This window comes from Bufo bufo, chromosome 2, assembly GCF_905171765.1.
Source record: "Bufo bufo chromosome 2, aBufBuf1.1, whole genome shotgun sequence".
Taxonomy (NCBI): domain Eukaryota; kingdom Metazoa; phylum Chordata; class Amphibia; order Anura; family Bufonidae; genus Bufo; species Bufo bufo.
Window position 1 is genome coordinate 495442173 of NC_053390.1, and position 21490 is coordinate 495463662.

The window sequence follows — 21490 nt, forward strand, 5'->3', positions numbered from 1 at the left end:
GCTGGAAGGGCTCACTTGGTGACCGAGGGTGGTGATGCCAATCTTAAGTATATTCCAATGTAGGCCTGCAAGTGGCAGCATTACATTAGAATACACAGAATTTTCTATTCAGTAATGCATTAAAAACGTTTTTCTGAGATTCTAATACTGATAATCTATAACCTGGATAGGTCATCAGTATCTAATTGGTGGGGGTCCGACACTCGGCGATCAGCTGTTAGAGAAGACACCAGCGCTCCTGTGAGCACCACTTCCTTCTTGCAGCTCACCAAGCACAGTACATTGTATAGCACAGGGATCAGCAACCTCCGGCACTCCAGCTGTTCTGAAACTACAACTCCCAGAATCCTCCTTTGACTTCTATGGGAATTACAAGAACAGCCAAGTACACGTGCATGCTGGGAGTTGTAGTTTCACAGCAGCTGGAATGCCGGGAGGTTGCCGATCCCTGGTATAGCGACTCTGCTTGGTATCGCAATTCAGCCCCAATCACTCCTGAGGCCGAGCTGCATCTAGGCCATGTAACTGATGAAGGTGACGTTACTCCGCCTAGGGAAAAGCCAGTGACGCAACTGTACTTTGTGGATCCACAATACAGATATCATCATGTGAAAGTAGCCTTAAAGAGATATTCAGGTTATAACAAGCAGTTACCTATCCACAAGACCTTTTGGACCACCAATGATCTTGAGAACGGCCCCGTAAGCTGTGGAGGCCCCTGAAATTATGGAAGATGTGTTTGGAAAAGTGAGCTTCGGCTCCATTCTTTTCTATGGAAGTACTGGAGATAGCCGAGTATGCCTATAGTGATCCCCTATTCTTGTCATAACCAAAATATCCCTTTAAGGCTACATTCACAGATACTGCGGATCCAAATATTATGGGTGCAGGTCATGTGCACCCCCATACTTTTCTCTGAACCATTGTAATAATCTATTCTTGGCTGCAAAATGGGACATGTACCATCATTTGTGGCATGGGTGCCCAGATGCAGACAGCACATGGATGACATCCATAAAATGGGTCCACGTGTGATCTGCATAAAATACAGTAGTGTGTATGAGGCCTAATATTGATATCCTATTCTCAGGAACCATTTATCAATATCTGATCATTGGGGGTCCTAATCTGGGAATCTTGCTAATCCTCTGCAAACACTTGATCAGTAGCAGTGCTGGGTATTGGAGCCCCCACTAAAAAAATTTCAATATTTTCCTCTGGAAAAACCCTTTTGATGAGGAGGACCAACTGATTCACTAACTTAAACCGGTAGTGAACCAACTAAAAAAAAAAAAAAAAAAAAAAAAGCTATACTTACCTAGAAACTGCTTCCGTTCCAGTGATGTGCCCGTACACCGCTGAGGCCATGTGTGACCCATCATGGCATAGTTCAGGGTGGGACGAGTATAAGCTTTTTTCCCCCCTAATTATCTTTCTAATTGGCTCCTTGCCTTTAAAACAAAACCAGACACCAAAGCTCTATGGCCAAGCTCATTTAAAGGGAGTGCGTCATCAGAAAATGGCCTGCTGTTTAAGGCTACTTTCACACTTGCGTTGTTAATTCCGGTATAGAGATCCGGCAGAAGATCTCTTTACCGGAATTAAACTGATCCGTTTTTATTTTGCACATCAGGATGCATCCGTTCCGTTAGGAAGCGGTTGTGTAAAATAAAAACTGATCAGTCTCTAAATACATTGAAAGTCGATGGGTGATGGATCCGGTTTTTTAAGGCTCCTAAAAAAAATTAAAAATAAAATCCGTCACCATTGACTTAGGCTTCATTCACACATCCGTGTAACACAGTCCCCGTGTGATACCGGACTGGCATCCTGCTTAGTGCAGGAGCGCACAGAGTCATTGGTTGCTATGACGCCATGCGCTTCGCGCTGCAGTACAGTAATACACTCGTATGATGTATACGAGTATTACTGTACAGCAGCAGCGGGACGAAGCGCACGGCTTCATAGCAACCAATGACGCTGTGTGCTCCTGCACTAAGCAGGATGCCAGTCCAGTGTTCCACGGACGTGTGAATGAAGCCTTACATTGTTTTCAGTTACAGATCCGTTTTTATGATCGACACAAAACCACAGCTTGCAGTGGATTTGTGTCCGGTCACAAAACGGAATACTGACGTAACGGAAGTCATCCTGAACGGACCTCTTTCTATTCAGAATAAATAAGGCCTGGTTCCCACCTGAGCGTTTTACAGCGTGTTCCTACACGCTATAAAACGCTCAAAAGGTGAAAACCCATGTTTCCCTATGGGCATGGTTCTCAGCTGCGCGTATGAACGCGCTGTAAAAACGCCCTATGCCCAAAGAAGTACAGGAGCTTCTTTGGGGCGTATTGTCGCGCGTTCGCGCCCATTGACTTCAACGGGAACGCGGCAAAATGGACATTTGCGTTCCGCACATGGCAACAGGCACACAGACTGATGGTGCTCCGCAGGAAGTCTCTTTCATTGGTCACCTCAGTGTAGACATGGCTGTTTTTCATTTGACGCCTCTGTGGTCAATCGCGCGTTTCCTATTTCCAAAAACGCGCTGTAATACGCCCCGAAAACGTTGTGCGTATCAAATACGCTCAAGTGTGAACCAGGCCTAAGGACTAAAAACGGAAACGTTTTTTTTTCTAGTATTGAAATCCTCTGCTGGATGTCAATACCGGAAATAAACGCAAGCGTGAAAATAGCCTAAATCGCTTTATGTTTAACCCATTTGCTACAAGCGCCATACATGTACAGTGCTGGAGCAATAGGTGCCCGCTCGTAAGTGCAGCGGGGGTCATTGCTGGCAGGTCTCTGCAGTTTCAAACAACAGAGACCTGCTGCTAATTACCATGACCGGCAATAATGCCAATCGCAGTAATTAAAGGCTTTAGATGTCGTCATCAAGTGAGCGCTTTCGGGCTTCCTATCGACATCCCCTGTGGCCAATGGGCATGCCAGTAGTTGCTTTCAATGCTTTGAGTCTCGCTGACGAGACATACAGCATTTATGCTGCAATTCTTATTTTGGCCATCAGGCAGGCCGACATAAGAAATGAGCAATTGACAGTAAAACTCATTTTAAAAATACATGATGGTTCAAAATTAAAGAGGACCTTTCATCAGTTGAGCCCTAGTCTAATTATGGTCTTACATTATAGGGCAGCCCCCACTGATGACATGGCACTTTCCCCCCTCCCCCAAAGACTACCCGCAGCCCCATTCGTCTGCTGTTGGCCGCGTTGATTTTGGCGCCTTATATTTCGCTGGGGGCACTTCTCTTCTCCCTGGCTGTGAGCGCATTCCAATCAGAGTGCACCGCTCTTAGCCGGGGAGAAGCTCCGCCTAGGATAACAGAGTCGGCTCATTATAACATAAGGCGCTGAAATCAACGCGGCCAACAGCCACAGGGGGGGGGGGGAGCTTTAAAATCATTACAAGAAAATAAAAAATGTTAAAATTAGGGGTGGGCGATAGACTATATGCAATATAAATTTGGCCAACGATTAGGGGTGCACCGAAATGAAAATTCTGGTCCGAAACCGAAACCGAAAATTCAGGATGCCCTTGACCGAAAACCGAAACCGAAACCGAAACTGCCTTTTTGCCCAAATACTTTTAAAATACTTTTTTTTTAATGATTTTATTAATAATTCTTTTTCATGAATGAAATTCATCTGTGGGTGGCGCTGTTATGGAGAGGGGGATCTGTGGGTGGCGCTGTTATGGAGAGGGGGATCTGTGGGTGGCTCTGTTATGGAGAGGGGGATCTGTGGGTGGCGCCGTTATGGAGAGGGGGATCTGTGGGTGGCGCCGTTATGGAGAGGGGGATCTGTGGGTGGCGCCGTTATGGAGAGGGGGATCTGTGGGTGGCGCCGTTATGGAGAGGGGGATCTGTGGGTGGCGCCGTTATGGAGAGGGGGATCTGTGGGTGGCGCCGTTATGGAGAGGGGGATCTGTGGGTGGCGCCGTTATGGAGAGGGGGATCTGTGGGTGGCGCTGTTATGGAGAGGGGGATCTGTGGGTGGCGCTGTTATGGAGAGGGGGATCTGTGGGTGGCGCTGTTATGGAGAGGGGGATCTGTGGGTGGCGCTGTTTATGGAGAGGGGGATCTGTGGGTGGCGCTGTTATGGAGAGGGGGATCTGTGGGTGGCGCTGTTATGGAGAGGGGGATCTGTGGGTGGCGCTGTTATGGAGAGGGGGATCTGTGGGTGGCGCTGTTATGGAGAGGGGGATCTGTGGGTGGCGCTGTTATGGAGAGGGGATCTGTGCACTGTTATGCCCATAACAGTGCACAGATCCCTTTCCCCATAACAGTGCACAGATCCCCTTTCCCCATAACAGTGCACAGATCCCCCCTCCCCATAGCAGTGCACAGATCCCCCCCTCCCCATAGCAGTGCACAGATCCCCCCCCTCCCCATAGCAGTGCACAGATCCCCCCTCCCCATAGCAGTTCCATAGACCGATCCCCCCTACCCATAACAGCCCCGGCCCTGCTGCTCACAGCATCTTTATTTTACCTTACAATCGTGAGGCTCCAGTAACTAACAACTCTGCAGGCAGAGCGGAGGGCGGCGTAACGTCACTTACTCACGTGACGCACCTGCTCCGCCCACTTTATGAATGAAGGAGGCGGAGCAGGCGCGTCACGTGAGTAAGTGACGTTACGCCGGCCTCCGCTCTGCCTGCAGAGTTGTTAGTTACTGGAGCCTCACGATTGTAGGTAAAATAAAGATGCAGTGACAAAGTTAAACCGCCCGCCGGCGCCCGCCCGCAGATGGTGGGTGACAAATCCCACACCCCATATTTTCGGTCCCGATATGTAACAATATCGGCCGAAGTGGATTAGGTGCATTTTCGGCCGATATTTTCGGCTGCCGAAATTTCGGTGCACCCCTACCAACGATAGATTTCGTTTATATCGCCATATCGCGGTTAGAACATGGCATGCACCACTCTCAGCACGCAGTGTTCTCCCTTTCCCTGTTCAGTCGCTCTCTCCCCACTGTGCGTGGCTGCCGCTGACCACCAATGAGAACACAGTAGGAGGAGGAGGGAACGTGGCCACTGCGCCAATGAATAGTTAATATGCCTGAATACAAATGTAGCCTGCATGTGCCGACCATATCCTATACCTGGCCTCTATCACTGGGCGCCTTCTCGGAACGCCCAAGAGAAGCTGATGACTCCTCCCCATCGCTCCGATAGTAATTAGCATACGGAGCAGGAGACTATAACTGGGGCACAGCGGGCGAACGGAGCTGCGTCCGGGAATAGTAAGTGCAAGGAGATCCCTGGGCGCCGCTCTATGTAGCCTGGTAACTTAACTAAGTCCGAACCCATAAAAAAGGTAGTCCTATCATTGGTGGCGCAGTGCGCCCTCCCCTCCACCGCCCCTCTCTCCCCATTGGTGGCAGCAGCACAGGGGGAGGGAGAGACTGATTCCTTCTCCCCTGTGCTGCTGAGGGAACATGAGCACGCTCACAGCAGCGCGCTCATGTTCAGAGATAGTAGACTGCGCAGCCCAGTATCGAAAAAAATGGAAATCCCGGTATCGATACAAAAGTATCAATTGGGTATCGAAATTTTGATACCTGCAACAACCCTATTGGGGATCTGATTGGGGCTGTGAGCTGAGGTCTGATTGCTGATCTGAGGTCTAATGAAAAATATTTTAGTCTTATAGGGTGAAAAATACGGTAATTAAAAAATATCTAACAAAAATATCTAAACATCATGGGTATCACCGCGACCGAAAATGCCTGTACTATTCAAGTAAAAAAATATTTTTCCAATACGGCAAATGGCGTAACGAAAAAATGGGTCAAAATGGCTCATTTGCCTTTTTTTCATTGCTTCTCTTACCCAACAGCTTAGTAGAAATAACTATAAAAAAAGTTATGGGGTTCAGAATATGGTGTGCATTTTTACACTATTTAGACAAAAAAAAACTATATACATGGGGTATCGTTGTAATCGTACTGAGAATGAAGGGCATCGTTCAGTTTAGCCGCAAAACAAAACGCTTGTGGCAACAAAACCCATAAACGGTGGAGAAATTTTTTCCAATTCCACCCCATTTGGATTTTTTTTTTACTGCTTCCCACTACATTGTATGCCATAATTAATGGTGGCATTAGAAAGTACAACTTGTCCTGCAAAAAATAAGCCCTCATACAGGTATGTGAACGGAAATATAAAAGTTATGGCTCAAGGTAGATAGGGACGAAAAATGAAAACACAAACTAAAAAACCTCTGGTAGTAAAAGGGTTTAAAGGGGTTAGGGTCCATTCACACGTCCGCAATTTCATTCCGCATTTTGTGGAACGAAAACCGGAATTAGACTTACCGGTAATTCAGTTTTCATGAAATCACCATGACTGCCACAAGGAGATTGACCCATGACCTCTGTGGGGGCCGGAAACAGAAGAGGTTAAATTGCCCCCTTCCACCACCACACCTCAGTGTTCCAAAGATATCAAAGTGCCAGAAGTGTATTAGTATTTCCCAGTATTACTTCATACCAGGAAAAATAAAAGGTGAAAACTTCATAAAAAGGGAGGGAATATATGGGCCGTCATGGTGATTTCATGGAAAATTACCGGTAAGTCTAATTCCGGTTTTCCCATATCACCACCATGACGGCCAGAAGGAGAGTTATAAATTACTTCTTATGGGGGGGGGGGTACAACCGCCTGAAGAACCTTCCGACCAAATGAGAGGCCAGAGGTTCCAGTCGATAAATCTAAGTGGTAATGTTTCACAAATGTGTGAATGCTAGACCAGGAGGCAGCCCTGCATATATCGTCCAGGGAAGCCCCTGCTCTTTCAGCAAAGTAGTGGATACAGCTCTGGTAGAATGTGCCCGAATATTGGAAGGAGGATCCAGATTTTGATTCCTATAGCATAGGGTAATGGTGTCCTTTATCCATCTTGCAATGGAGGATTTTGAGACTCTGGATCCCTTATTTTTCCAGCAAACTGGACAAGCAGGCTGTCCGACTTCCTGAAATCTTTAGTGGCCTCTAAGTATCTAAGGACTGTACGCCTAACATCAAGGGAATGAAATTTATTTTCCTCCTGATCCTTAGGATTGTTGAAGAAAGATGGAAGAAAGATCTCTTGGCCTCTGTTGCGGTCTGAGGCTACCTTTGGCAGGAAAGCTGGATCTAATTTTAGCACAATCTTATCATCAGTGATGGAAAGGTATGGTTCACGAATAAAGAGCCTGAATCTCTCTTAATCTTTTAGCAGAGGTAATTGCTATAAGGAAAGCGGTCTTGAATGAAAGTAATTTAATTGAACAGTTCTCCAACGGATCAAACGGAGAACACAAGGTTATTGAGTACTAGATTTAAGTCCCAGGTCAGGGTGCGAGATCTTAAGGTGGGTCTAAGTCTACGGGCAGCTCTTATAAACAGTTTAATTCATCTATGGTCTGCCAGGTCGGTATCAAAGAGGGCACTTAATGCTGAAATCGGAACATTTAAAAAAGGTAGATGGAGAGAGACCTAGTTCAAGCCCATTTTGTAGAAACTCCTCTTGGGCCAGAACAGGGTGATCAATATCACTGTGGTTCTCCCTTCCAGAATATTCTGAATGACCCTCGGGATGAGAGGCAATGGAGAGAATGCATACGCTAGATCCCAACACCATTTCAGAGAGAAGGCATCTATTCTCCAGGGATGGTCTCCCGCATTTAGGGAGCAGAAGTTTGTAATTTCGTAATGGATCTCAGCTCTTTCTCTGCAAAGGAGAAAATTTCCTCTGTGATATTCCTCTGTATATTGGACAGATATGAGATGCTTCCAAGTTCCCTGGAAGTAAGCTTTGTCGACTTTCGCTCCCCATCCAGATTTGCTGGCATCCGTGAAGATCGTTATTGATGGCTATTTGATCCATGGAACCCCCTGGGAAAGATTCTTCTCCTTCGTCCACCATGAGAGAGAGACCTTTACTGACCCTGGAATCCAAAGCTTGGAATCTAGAGAGCCCTTCTTGTTCCATTGGGACAATAGCCAGTTCTATATCACCCGACAGTGAGCCTGCGCCCACTCGACTGAAGGTATACAGGAGGTTAGGAGGCCAAGAAGGCTCATCACTTCTCTCACTGAGCATTTTTTCCGGTGTTGAAAGTGCCTCACCTTGCTTACCAGAGACTGGATCTTGATCTGTGGTAGGAAGGTCGACTGTGTTAGGGAGTCTAGTGTAACCCCTAGGAACTTTACCTTCGTGGATGGCACTAACATAGACTTGGGTTGGTTCACAATCCATCCTAGCTGTGACAGACGGGATAAAAATATTTCCAAGTCTGACAGTAGGAGCTCCTTTGAGTCTGCTATAATTAAGAAATCGTCCAGGTACGGCACTATATTTAACCCTTCTTGTCTGAGTGGATCTATCATTTCTATCACCAGTTTGGTGAACAGCCTTGGTGCTGCTGAAATCCTGAAGGGTAGCGCTATGAATTGAAAATGGAGAATCTGATTGAAAGGGTCTAGGATCGCAAACCTTAGGTATCTCTGGTGATCTGGGTGAATGGGAACATGCAAGTAAGCATCTTTCAGGTCGACCGAGCACATAAATGCTCCTAGCTTTATCAGAGGTACTATGGATTTCAGAGACTCCATTTTGAACTTCCTGTAAAGAATAAACTTGTTCAGTTGTTTCAGGTTTATAATAGTTCGAAAGTCTCCTTCCTTCTTTTTTACTAAAAATAGGGTTGAATAGTACCCCCGACCTCTGAGACGCGGGAACTGGGATTACTGCTCCCTTTTTCACCAGGTCTTGGACTCCCTGGAAAATATTCAGGTTGGAGGATCTGGCAGGCATCTTTGTTACGACAAATCTTGGAGGGGGGGAGGGAGGTGAATTCGATCTTGTATCCTTGCTGAATGATATCCAAGGCCCAAGGATTTTTTGATATTAGCGCCCATGGACCTAGGAAATCCTTCAGTCTCCCCCCTACAATGGCGTCATTGTTTGTCTTCAAATTTAGATTGGGGCTTAAGAAGGAAACCTCTTCCTTTACCCCCCTTGGGATAAGCCCAGCGGCCTGACTTGCCTTTCCCCCTACCAGCCTTATTTTGTCCACCGTATGACCGAAAGGACTGGTTCCTTCTATAAGATCTTTCTTCAGGGAATCCTTTTTTTCTATCAGCCGCTTTCTCAAGTATCTTGTCTAGAACCGGCCCAAATACATATTCTCCTGAAAAGGGAATAGATACTAACTTCTGTTTAGAAATCCTATCACCCGACCAGGACTTCATCCATAAAGCCAGACGGGCCGCATTGGAAAGTCCAGCCTCTTTAGCACAGAATCTAATAGATTCAGCCGAGGCGTCCGCAAGGAATCCTGTAGCTGACTTAAGTAGCGGGATGGACTGCAGGATTTCTTCCCTAGAAGTCTTGTTACTTAGGTGATTTTTTGAAGCTCTCCTAGCCATAAATACATGGACCTAGCTACTGACGTTGCTGCAATGTTGGTCTTAATGTTATACATCGAGGCCTCCCAAGACTTTCTCAAAAGGGCATCTGCCTTCCGTTCCATAGCATCCCTTAACTGAGCAGCATCCTCAAATGGCAGGGCAGTTTTTTTGTTTACTTTCGCCACCTGCACGTCGATCTTAGGGGTCTCATCAAATAGTTTGGACTGAGAAGGGTCAAACAATAACCTATTTTTGAATTCCTTGGATATTCCAAGTCTTTTCGCTGGTTCTGACCACTCTTCCAGAATCATCTTTTTTATATTTTCGTTTATGGGGAAGACCTTGGATTTCTTCACTCTAAGGCCCCCAAACATTTCGTCCTGAATAGATAGAGACCTAGAGGCTTCTTCAATCCCCATTGTCGCTCTGACCGCCTTTAATAAGTCACCCATTTCCTCCGAGGAAAAATAAAATTTTCTGTTGCTTTCATAGATCTCTCCCTCAGAGAGAAAGAAATCATCTTCCCATTGCATGGAAGTAGAAGCCTTATCAGCGTCATCAGATCCCGAGGAGGAAATGATCTTAGAACGCAGACGTTTGCGAGAGGGCTGGCCTTGGGAATCAGATGGAGCGGCTCTAGCGGCCCTAAGTTCTTCCTGAACCACAGATCTAATACTATCCATAAGGGAGGGTTGCTCCTGCTGGATCACATCAGAAATACATTCTTTACATAGCTTCTTTCCATATCCATCAGGTAATCTTTTAGCGCAAGAAATGCAGCGAGGAGATTTTTTAACCTTTTTTGAGCCTCTTTAGCCTGAAATTAAATAAATATGGAATAGAGGCATCAGTAAATAAGCCCAGGTAGAAACTTCAATAGAATCAATAAGCGGACCCCCAAAGGGATACTTACAGGAGGCAGAGAGGGAGCATCAGGCTCCATAGCAGTTTGCAAATCGGGACCTGACATACTCTGGAAGTAGGAACAGTACTTACAGACCTCAGATCAGCGTTCCATGGCCGTCCCACCTTTTATTCAAACAGCTCTGCCTTCTGCGCTTTGCTTCCGGGTTGCGTCACATGACCGAACCCAGAAGTGACGCCACAGACGTCGGCGTGCGCACACGCCGGCCGCTACACAGCCCGACCCACTGGGAAGGAGGAGGAAGTTGCGGCCCGGGAGCAGACTCCAGACCAGCCAGAGCGAGCCCCCCCGATACCCCCCCAGCCCAGCATAAGCACGCGGCCGCCGGCGGTCTGGGGGAGCTCCGATGAGCTTCAGGTAAACCAGGAGACCGTCCTCGGACCCTCCTGGAGAAGAATATAAAAAAAAAAAAAAAGGGTGTAGGAAACTATTCAATTTCCCATCTTCATCTCCCTGCCAGTCCGCAGGGAGACTCTTCTCTGACCCTGGCCACAGTAGGGACAGGAACACTGAGGTGTGGTGGTGGGAGGGGGTAATTTAACCTCTTCTCTGTTTCCTGCCACCCACAGAGGTCATGGGTCAATCTCCTTGTGGCCGTCATGGTGATGATATGGGAAATTGCGGACCCATTCATTACCCGCACTTCCGATCCCGAAAAAAAAATAGAACATGTCCTATTCTTGTCCGCAATTGCGGACAAGAATAGGCATTTTCTACTAAGTGCCGGCGATGTGCGGTCCGCAAAATGCGGAACGCACATCGCCGATGTCAGTGTTTTGCGAATCCACAAAACACACACGCACGTGTGAATGGACCCTTATCTGGGCTTTTACAATTGATGACCTATCCTTGGGATAAGTCATCAATATCAGATTGGCGGGGATCCAACATCCCCTCCAATCAGCTGTATGAGGAGACAGCACGCACAGTGTGCACGTGCAGTCTCCCATCTCTTCCTGTTCACTGCTGTTGTCTATGGCAAAGCAGGAGCAAACAGGAAGAGACGTGAGAAGGCACGTGCAGAGTCTTTTCATACAGCTGATCAGCAGGGGTGTCGGACCCCTACCGATCTGATATTGATGACCTATCCTGAGGATAGGCCATTAATAGTAAAAGCCCGGACAATCCCTTTAACATTTTTAAGGGGTACTCTCCCTCTCCTTGGGAAGAGAGCGTCTTAATTGAAGTTAGGAGACTTATAAGCCATTCATGCTCCTCTGGAATTCTGGGAGGTAAAGGATGGAAATGAGCTCTTACCAAGCTCTGCCTCTAATCCCACCAGATGTAAGACAGCTATCCTATAAGTTAATGTTCAGCTCTTTAGCTAAGCCTTACTCATATTAAATAAGCCAGCACCTTCAGGGCTCCAGATGGCTCCAAAATGGTCGCCAATGCGACTTAGAATTTACAAATGGTGACAAGACTTTTTAGTCTTGTCGCCATTTGCAACTAGACCCGCCGCAGCTCTGCAGTTGAATACAGTGGCGGGGCACAGGAGCTGCTAGTTCTCTGCCCCGCCGTCGATGTTCTATTCAGCAGCGTAGTGGAGAAAGAGTCTCTGCCTCCCCCCTGTGCTGCTGCTGCCGCCAATAAGAAGAGAGACCGGAGGAGGGGAGGGGCTGTGGCCACTGCGCCACCAATGAAGATAACTGACCTGTTAATACAAATAGAGGAGGGTGCTGGAATCAAATAGCCGGAACCTGACCTCTATGACAGGGAGCTGCGATCCACTGCAGTTAACCCTTCAGGTGCGGGTACCTGAGGGGTTAAAGGGAATCTGTCACCTGCTTTAACCATTTTTAAGCTGGCACCATCGCTATGTGGACTAAAGTACCTTTTTTCCAGCAGTCTTCTTTTGCTTGATTTCGTTTTGTAGTTTTGATATAAAAGCGCTTTTTCTGATATGCTAATTAGGGTCCAAGGAGCCCAGAGGGGCGTTTTTTTCCCTCTCCGGGGCATTTCTATAAGGTAGAATATGACGTGGGGAGGGGGCGGAACCATTTGCCGGGCTGTGGGAGGTTATTTGATGATCAGGAGGCATTCTTGGAATTCAAATTAAGACGGGCTGTGCACTGCAGGGGGCGTCACTGGGCTCCGGAGAGGGAAAAAAAACACCCCTCTGGGCTCCTTGGACCCTAATTAGCATATCAGAAAAAGCGCTTTTATATCAAAACTACAAAACGAAATCAAGTAAAAAGAAGACTGCTGGAAAAAAGGTACTTTAGTCCACATAGCGATGGTGCCAGCTTAAAAATGGTTAAAGCAGGTGACAGATTCCCTTTAACTGCAGCCGATCGCAGCTCCGTCATAGAGGTCAGGTTCCAGCACCCGCCTCCTCTATTTGTATTAACAGGTCAGTTATCTTCATTGTTGGCGCAGTGCACCCCCAACCCCCCAGTATAACATTGGTGGCGCAGTGCCAATGAGGGTTAAAAAAAATAAAAATATGAACTCACCTCCTCCAATTGATCGCGTAGCTGCCGATCTCCTGTTCTTTCTAGACCATGTGATGAGCACATTGACGTCACCACAGGTCCTTTGACAGGTCCTGAAGAAACAGGAGATGGGCAGCTACGCGATCAATTGGAGGCGAGTTCATATTTATTTTTTTAACCCTCAATTGACCTTCTACTAAGCATTCTGTATTAAAGAATGCTATTTTCCCTTATAACCATGTTACAAGGGAAAATAACAGTGAATAGACATGCGTGAAAATCGCACCGCATCCACACTTGCTTGCGGATGCTTGCGTTTTTCACGCAGTCCCATTAACTTCTATGGGGCCTGCGCTGCTATTAAAAACGCACAACAGAGCATGCTGCGATTTTCACACAACGCACAAGTGAAGCGTGAAAATCACTGCTTATGTGCACAGCCCCATAGAAGTGAATGGGTCCGGATTCAGTGCGGGTGCAATGCGTTCACCTCAAGCATTGCACCCACGCAGAAATCTCGCCCATGTGAAAGGGGTCTAAGGGTGAATAGGGAGTATAAAAAAATAAAAAATCCGCCGATCTGGATGTGACTGAAAGCATTTGAGACACGCATCCGGGTGCGGATCCATCTCACAAATGCATTGCAAGAACGAATCCATCTTTCTGCTTGTCATGTGGACAGACGGATCCGTCTTGTATCTTTTTTCACATTTTTACTGGTCTGCGCATGCTTAGACCGAAAGAACGGGTCTGGCATTCCGGTATTTTGAATGCCGGATCCGGCACTAATACATCCCTATGGGGAAAAAATGCCAGATACGGCATTCAAGCAAGTCTTCAGTTTTTTTTCGCCTGAGATAAAACCGTAGCATGCTACGGTTTTATATTTTGCCTGATCAGTCAAAATGACTGAACTGAAGACCTCCTGATGCATCCTGAACGGATTACTCTCCATTCAGAATGTGACGGAACTCTATGCCGGAAAAAGGAAACGCTAGTGTGAAAGAACCCTAAAATATTAAGTTTAAATCCCCCCTTTCCCAATTTTACATATAAAATATTAGGGCTGCAGCTAACGATTATTTGAATAATCGATTAGTTGCCGATTAATTTCTACGATTAATCGATTAATCGGGAAAAACGACAAAATTACAAAACAAAGCGGTTTATATGATTTTACTTGAAAAATTATGTTCAAAGGCCATATTAAAACAAATTGTGGATGGCACTGTTATGGAGAGGGGGATCTGTGGATGGCACTGTTATGGAGAGGGGGATCTGTGCACTGTTATGGAAAGGGGGATATGTGCACAGATCCCCCCTCCCCATAGAAGTGCCGTGCACAGATCCCCCCCCCCCATAGAAGTGCCGTGCACAGATCCCCCCTCCCCATAGAAGTGCCGTGCACAGATCCCCCCTCCCCATAGAAGTGCCGTGCACAGATCCCCCCTCCCCATAGAAGTGCCGTGCACAGATCCCCCCCTCCCCATAGAAGTGCCGTGCACAGATCCCCCCTCCCCATAGAAGAGTGCCGTGCACAGATCCCCCCTCCCCATAGAAGTGCCGTGCACAGATCCCCCCTCCCCATAGCAGTGCCATCCACAGATCCCCCTCCCCATAGAAGTGCCGTGCACAGATCCCCCCTCCCCATAGAAGTGCCGTGCACAGATCCCCCCTCCCCATAGAAGTGCCGTGCACAGATCCCCCCTCCCCATAAGAAGTGCCGTGCACAGATCCCCCCTCCCATTAGAAGTGCCGTGCACAGATCCCCCCTCCCCATAGAAGTGCCGTGCACAGATCCCCCTCCCCAATAGAAGTGCCGTGCACAGATCCCCCCTCCCCATAAGAAGTGCCGTGCACAGATCCCCCCTCCCCATAGAAGTGCCGTGCACAGATCCCCCCCCCCCCATAGAAGTGCCGTGCACAGATCCCCCCTCCCCATAGCAGTGCCGTGCACAGATCCCCCTCTCCATAACAGTGCCATCCACAGATCCCCCTCCCCATAGAAGTGCCGTGCACAGATCCCCCCTCCCCATAGAAGTGCCGTGCACAGATCCCCCCTCCCATAGAAGAAGTGCCGTGCACAGATCCCCCCCTCCCCATAGAAGTGCCATAGACAGATCCCCCCTTCAGTAATGTGAAGTTTTATAACCTGCTGGAATCGGGTTCAATCTGCCCAAGGGGCGGTGTTTCACCTCAGCTTGCGCCCCAGCCAGCCTCGCCACAACTGCCGTTTGAAGCGCCGCCCAGCTCATCAATATTCACTTCGCCGGGCGGCTACTAGTGTCCCGGGCTATCTTCAGCGCATGTGCCCGGCACCCTCACTGGCCGGGATCGCATCGCTCCTGCGCACAGTCTCATTCTCAGAGGCTGCCTCTGAGAATGAGACTGTGCGCAGGAGCGATGCGATCCCGGCCAGTGAGGGTGCCGGGCACATGCGCTGAAGATAGCCCGGGACACTAGTAGCCGCCCGGCGAAGTGAATATTGATGAGCTGGGCGGCGCTTCAAACGGCAGTTGTGGCGAGGCTGGCTGGGCGCAAGCTGAGGTGAAACACCGCCCCTTGGGCAGATTGAACACGATTCCAGCAGGTTATAAAACTTCACATTACTGTAGTTATAAGGTGGACAGGGGGGATACTTACATGATTCTAATACACTTTATAAGACCTGTACGGTCATATATATACCTAAATATGCTTTTTGGCCCTGTCAGTGTCCCTTTAAACTAAAACCAAAAATCCTGCAGTTTTTGCACCGGCCAACAATTGGCGCCACTTCTTGGTCTGTACAGATCACTTTACTGCAGTTAGACCCAGTTCACAGATAAGTTATTTCCATCAGCGAATGTGAGGCAAAACCAGGAACGGAGGCTACTCAGATAGAAGATAGGATGGAAAGATCTGCACCTGTTCTGCGTTTTTGACCTGAACCTGGTTTGGGCTCACAATAACTGTTTACATTACTGACGTGTGCACTAGGCCTTAATTAATCCTGCCTGTAATGATATCACCTCTGTGTATAGATAAGACAGGATCCACCATTCACAATAGGTGATTGTCAAATCTTATCTATGCTTTCCCTGTACAATGACCTCTGCACAGGTCACAGAGCATGTCTAGAAAACTCTCCCATACAAGTCAGTGAGGTCCCCTCCTGTCTCTTGTGTCTATCGCCCATTGTGCTGCCGTAAAGCAATTTTCTTTATGCTTTGTGAATGCTGTAAAGAACAGCTTAGACAAGATGGCTGCCCACACAATTGTTCTCAGGAAATAGAATAAAATAAAAAATCTCAACAATCAGAAAAAAAAAGGACAGCTTAGTTACCCATAGCAACCAGATTCCACATCCTATTTCAAAAAAAAAAAAAAGTGTTCTGAAGAAATGAAAGGTGAGCTCTGATTGGTTGCTATGGCCAACTAGGCCAGTTTTGATAGATGAGGCCCATAACTCCTATAGGAGAGGTTTCTAGGCATGCTCTGTGACCTGTACAGAGGTCAGGAGGAGCTGATAAGCTGTGATATCACCTACTGGGAGAGGTGGATCCCATGTTATCCATACAGGAGCTGTTACCTGTTATTCTAACCCTGCATGTAATAAGCAGATAACTGCAGTGATCTGTACACTATCTGACCAAGACTGGGTGCTCATTATTAGGCTTAGAGGCCAGTGGAAAAACGGAAGGATCTTGCTATATAGCTAGTGGCATGGAAAACTTAAAACCACCAATACGGTATTTGCAACATAATTATTTCTGATGAGGACAGCGGTCCAGGCAATCACTATGGATCCTCCACCGGCAGGGCCTGCAGTAATGGACCACTGACTCCCATACATTTGTGAACTGCTGAGTGGACGCTTTAACGGATCCACATGAGGCGCATAGCTCCCCCCGCCCATTCTCTGGAGCCGGCATCAACCTTCCACAAACACAGTCCCGCCAAGCCGCAGCCACACTGCGAGTGTGAGGGCCCCGCCACAATGCACCAGGACAGGAGCGGCCCGCGCCGCGGCCTATGCGTAGGGGCCGCCTCTGAAGCCTCCGCGCCAACGCTTTCCAGAGCTGCCATCTACTACACATCTTTCCACAAAACAGGCATTTTTACCCTTTTAAGCGTTCCGCCCCAGGCAGACGAATGAGCGGCGCGATCCTTCTCTTGTCCTGCACGTTCCCAGCGCGGAAAAAGCAGCAGCTTCTAGCGTCACAGAGCGAAAAAAAAAAAGAAAAACGAGGAACTCAACATGGCGGTCGACGGCTGCGCATGCGCGGTGGACAGACTAAGCCCCGCCCCGTCGCAGTTGATTGGCTGAGCGGAGAAGCGCTGGCTGAGGTATGGCTGCTCGCCCTGCTCGTCATCCGCCGCTCTCCTCACGAGGTCACTTCCGGCTGGCTAAATAGGAAAGAGCTTGTGAGGGACGGGTGCGCAGGAGAATGGCGCCTGTAGTGACTTGTGTGAAGGCGAGACATTGTGTCTGTCTGCGTGCACTCTATTCTGTGGTGTCCTGTAACACCGGTGTAGTAACTGGATGTGCTCTAGCCCAGGTTGCCCCATTTCCACACAAGAAATGCTGTAGTTTAAGCGGGTAAAAAGGGGGCGTGTCTGGACGAGTTCCTTGACAATGGTTTGGAGTGTTTAAAGGGACAGTCACCTGGATTTCATCATGTCAATCTCTACGAGTTACATTAAAATATACCATACTAGTATTACGGCCCTGTGTCTTATAATTTGTCTATAAAATCGCTTTTATTAATATGCTAATTACCTCAATAAAGAGCCCAATGGGCTGTCCCTCCGGCCTTTGGAGCCCCGCATATTAATGAAATAAATTTTATAGACAAATTACAAGACATAGGGTAGTAATACTAGTATATTTTAATGTAAATTTTGGAAACTGATGTGGTGATGCTAATAGCTCAGTAAGTGAAATCCAGGTGACAATGTCCCTTTAAGAGGAACTTAGCGTGAGGGCACTGCTCGGCAGGACACTAGTGGCACTGCAGTAGATACAGCGCCTGCCTATCTCTGAAATTCCCATAGAAATGAATGGACTGCAGAGAGAGCCGACAGGCTGTTCTCTGCCAGAACCCTAGCACTAATGTGAAACTAACATCTTAAAGGAATATTCCAATTGTTGCTGGGACCCCACTGATCATGAGAACGGGGGCCCCTTAACCCTGCAGCTCCTTGAAATGACTGGAGGAGCCGCTCCGGATACTGCCACCTGCCCGCTAGAACCCATGGCCACAGATGTGAAAGTAGCCCAAAATTACCTCAGGTTTATATCCCTTCTAAATGCCAATGTTACATTTTCACCTCTGTGGGAGGGGCTTAGCTGTGTGCTCCACCCACTGAAATGTGCACTGCTATCCCGCAGACTCACTGGCTCTGGAGTCATAGAGATAGTATAGTTACCAACATTTTAGCGAAGCCGATGAACATTGGCCCAGGAAGAAGCTCTGAGGCTGAGAGTTGGATCCCACCGGTCTGACATTGATGATATCCCGATTTTCCAAACGCCCCTACAGCGGCACGTAACAGGAGGATACCCCGCCTCCTCAGGGACAGGAAACAACATGGAGATCTTTAAATAGTCCCCTCCCCTTACCTGCTCCAGTAGTTTCCTGTCCCTCTGGGAGTACATGGAGATCCTCCTGTGGGAGAACGTCGTTTCTTTGTAAGCATCGCCCGGTCAGCAAGAGGAACTCCGGGCAGGGAGCAGGACCGCGGGGCGCAGTACGGCCCTAGGCATAAGTCCTCCGGTGGGGGCGGCGCAGGATTAATTAATAAGGAATGGGTCGACCTAGAAAAAAGAGTTCTAAAAAGAAAATACCCTTTTGCAGAGGAAGATACAGCCTTTTGGGATAAGTGTCCAAAGGTAGATGCCCCAGTTGCAAAAATTACAAAAAAATCCGCTACCTTTTGAGGATTTAGGTCTGCTGAAAGACCCTATGGACAAAAAAGTCCTCTATGTCCATCCTAAGGCCTAGTGTAGCTTCCACTTACATGGCCAGATCCATGTTAATCTGGATAATCAGTTAGAGGAACACCTAGTGGCAGGGACCCCAGAGAAGATATTGTGGCTGTTAGGAAAATTTACTCTCTTTTACCTAACTTGTCCCTGTCTTCAGATTTCGGCGATCAGCTTGAATTAAACCTTATCCGGTACCGGGAGAATGAATAAGATAACACTGAAACGTGTGTAGTTCTAACCATTATGGTTTATTCACAGCTGGCAAACAGTTATAATAGAGGGGGTTGAGCTTCCTTTACATCCAATCATATGTTAGCATTAGTATTTGACCTATGATATGGTCACACATAAGCTTCTGCATTAAACATAATAGATGACTCATAGTACAGCATTTGACCAATCAGGTATATACACATGGGCTAGCATACAGTTGAGCCAGATGACCTTATATGGCTAGAAGGCTGTTCAAACTTACAAACTAAGGAATGTATGGGTTTCTTGAAACAGCTTAGGAAGTGTCACACAATTCCTTAAGGGGGAAGAGACATTTTGTAAGTACACTAACCAAATGTAATACACGTTGCTGAATAAGACAAAAATGGACGTTACTTATACTCCATCAATCCCCTCTAAGAACCTTATATATATATACCTTATACTATATGGTTCTTTCTCTGCTCTTCCTTGGTTTGATTGTAAGCCTTTAGGTATTCCATATACCCTTCAGGAGTATAATCCTCAGGCTTTGTTGAGGTTGGGTTTACCTCTTCTACCTCTACCGGTGTATAGAGGAATGTTGAGTGTACCCCTCTTTCGGCCACATTTTTACATATGGTAAGAAGGGAGGGCACACACTGTAGACAACAGCAGAGGCACACTATTGCAGCGACCACGGCAAATGCCACTCCTACAACATATCTTATTTGACCAAAGTCAGGTATCCAGCCAAAAAGCCAGTCCCACCAACCTTGGTCAACATCTTGTTTTATATGTTTTATCATCTCTTCTATTTGGCCTATTTTATCTTTTATTCAACGGGAGTGGTCTGACTAAATTGAAACAACACATCCCTGCGAACGCTGAGCATCCTATACCATGTTGGAGCAATAAATAGTCAATAGTTGCCCTATTCTGCAAGATAGCCTTTTTATATGATTGTATATCCAGCAGCATATCTTGCAGAATTGCACTAGTGACATTTATCTGTTTTACCATAAAACAGGCAAGTTTTGATATTGTCCTGTGGTTTATATATGGCCAAACCTGGTACTCCTATCAAAGACATCCCTAAACTCATATATTCTGCTCTAGAGAGGAGATTCACATTATAATCACAATTTTCTGGTAACTGTAGGGAAGTGTCTCTCGTGTGTCGTGTCTGCATTGCTGGGAATAGTGGTATCATTGCTAATGTCAACCTAGCTATTGTACAGGGTCCCTCTGTAATATTGGCCGGTATGTATGTGTAACTAGTATTCCCACAGGCCAATACCCATCCTGTTGGTAGAGGTACATGTTTGTCTAGGGATGGTACTGTTTTAGTAATATTACATTGCATATTTTTTCCTGATATTATCTTTTTACAACTACCTAAATCTCTATCACAAATATTTGGTTTAGTCTTATTCTGCATTTTTGCTTGTATGCAGGGAGGCAATAGTGTCTCATCACAGGTGAAGTTATAACATATTTCTGCTGCTGTGACAAGACCTGTAATTATTTCTATCATATTTCTTTGCAGAATCTCATATGTAGGACAGTCATAACAAGCATGATAAGGATTTACATATCCATATTTAACATCATGATCCTCCAGTCTGTGTCATTCCATTGGAAGAACGTAGGAGCCCCCGTCCATAAGCTACTGGGGTGGGGACTGCTACCAGACATGTCTCCAAAGTCGTTTAGATGCGGATAAAGTGGTTCGGAGACAAAAGTCAGTTAAGTTCAGAGTTTTGGCCAGGTACAGCCATAAGTTCTCCTTTGTCTTCCATAAATTGTCATCCCCTCTGCATTCTGTTTTCAAGTATATCTGTCTGTCCCACAGCCATGGGACAGTAAGTAGGAGACACAAAATTGCAATTATTAAGGCACTGCATCTCAGCCATCTCGAGGAATTTACCGACTGCGTCATCCGTTGAGGGGTACAAGGCTGTCTCCTCTGTTAGTACCCCTTCTGTATCTTCTTCGAGGTCAAGGCTGTCTGCCTCCGTTAGTACCCTCTGGGCCTCGTTGGAGGTCAGGGCTGTCTGCCCCCGTTAGTACCTCTCTTTTCTTCACCAACTTTATCTTGTGGCGTGGTTCCACGTGGGTAACTGTTCAGTGAGGACTGCTGTTCTGGTGATCGCGACTACCTCGGTGGGTGGTCCGTAGGTGAAGCTTCCTGGTTCCTTTCCCTTCTTTAAGATCTTGATCATCACCTGGTCGCCTACCCGAATGGATGGGTTGGTTCCTGTGGAAGAGAAGGAGACTTACAAGCAACCTTTTCTTCAGTTTTACTGAGGACTTTGATCAGATTAGTAACATACTCTTCCCTGATCAGGTCCAAGTCCCCTTCCTGCACCACCAGGGGGCGTTTTGCCCATGGTGTGGGGAAAGGCCTACCCATGAGAATTTCAAATGGTGACATCCCTAACTTCTTTATTAGGCGGCCATTCTAATTTCTGCAAGCTATTATGGGTAGGATTTTGCTTCCAATTTTCAAATGTACCGTGGCCTTCCTGAGTTTGTCTTTACTGT

General features: G+C 47.1%; 1 protein-coding gene across 2 annotated transcripts in view; it reads right to left on the reverse strand.

Annotated features, from left to right (window-relative positions):
• ELAVL1 (ELAV like RNA binding protein 1) overlaps nt 1-17035 on the reverse strand; it is a 60142-nt gene extending 43107 nt beyond the window's left edge. For both annotated transcript variants that reach the window (XM_040417795.1, XM_040417794.1), the window contains exon 1: nt 16885-17035. The gene's annotated coding sequence lies outside the window, so the exon portion shown is untranslated. The remainder of the gene's footprint in view (nt 1-16884) is intronic.
• Between the last annotated feature and the right edge of the window lie 4455 nt (nt 17036-21490).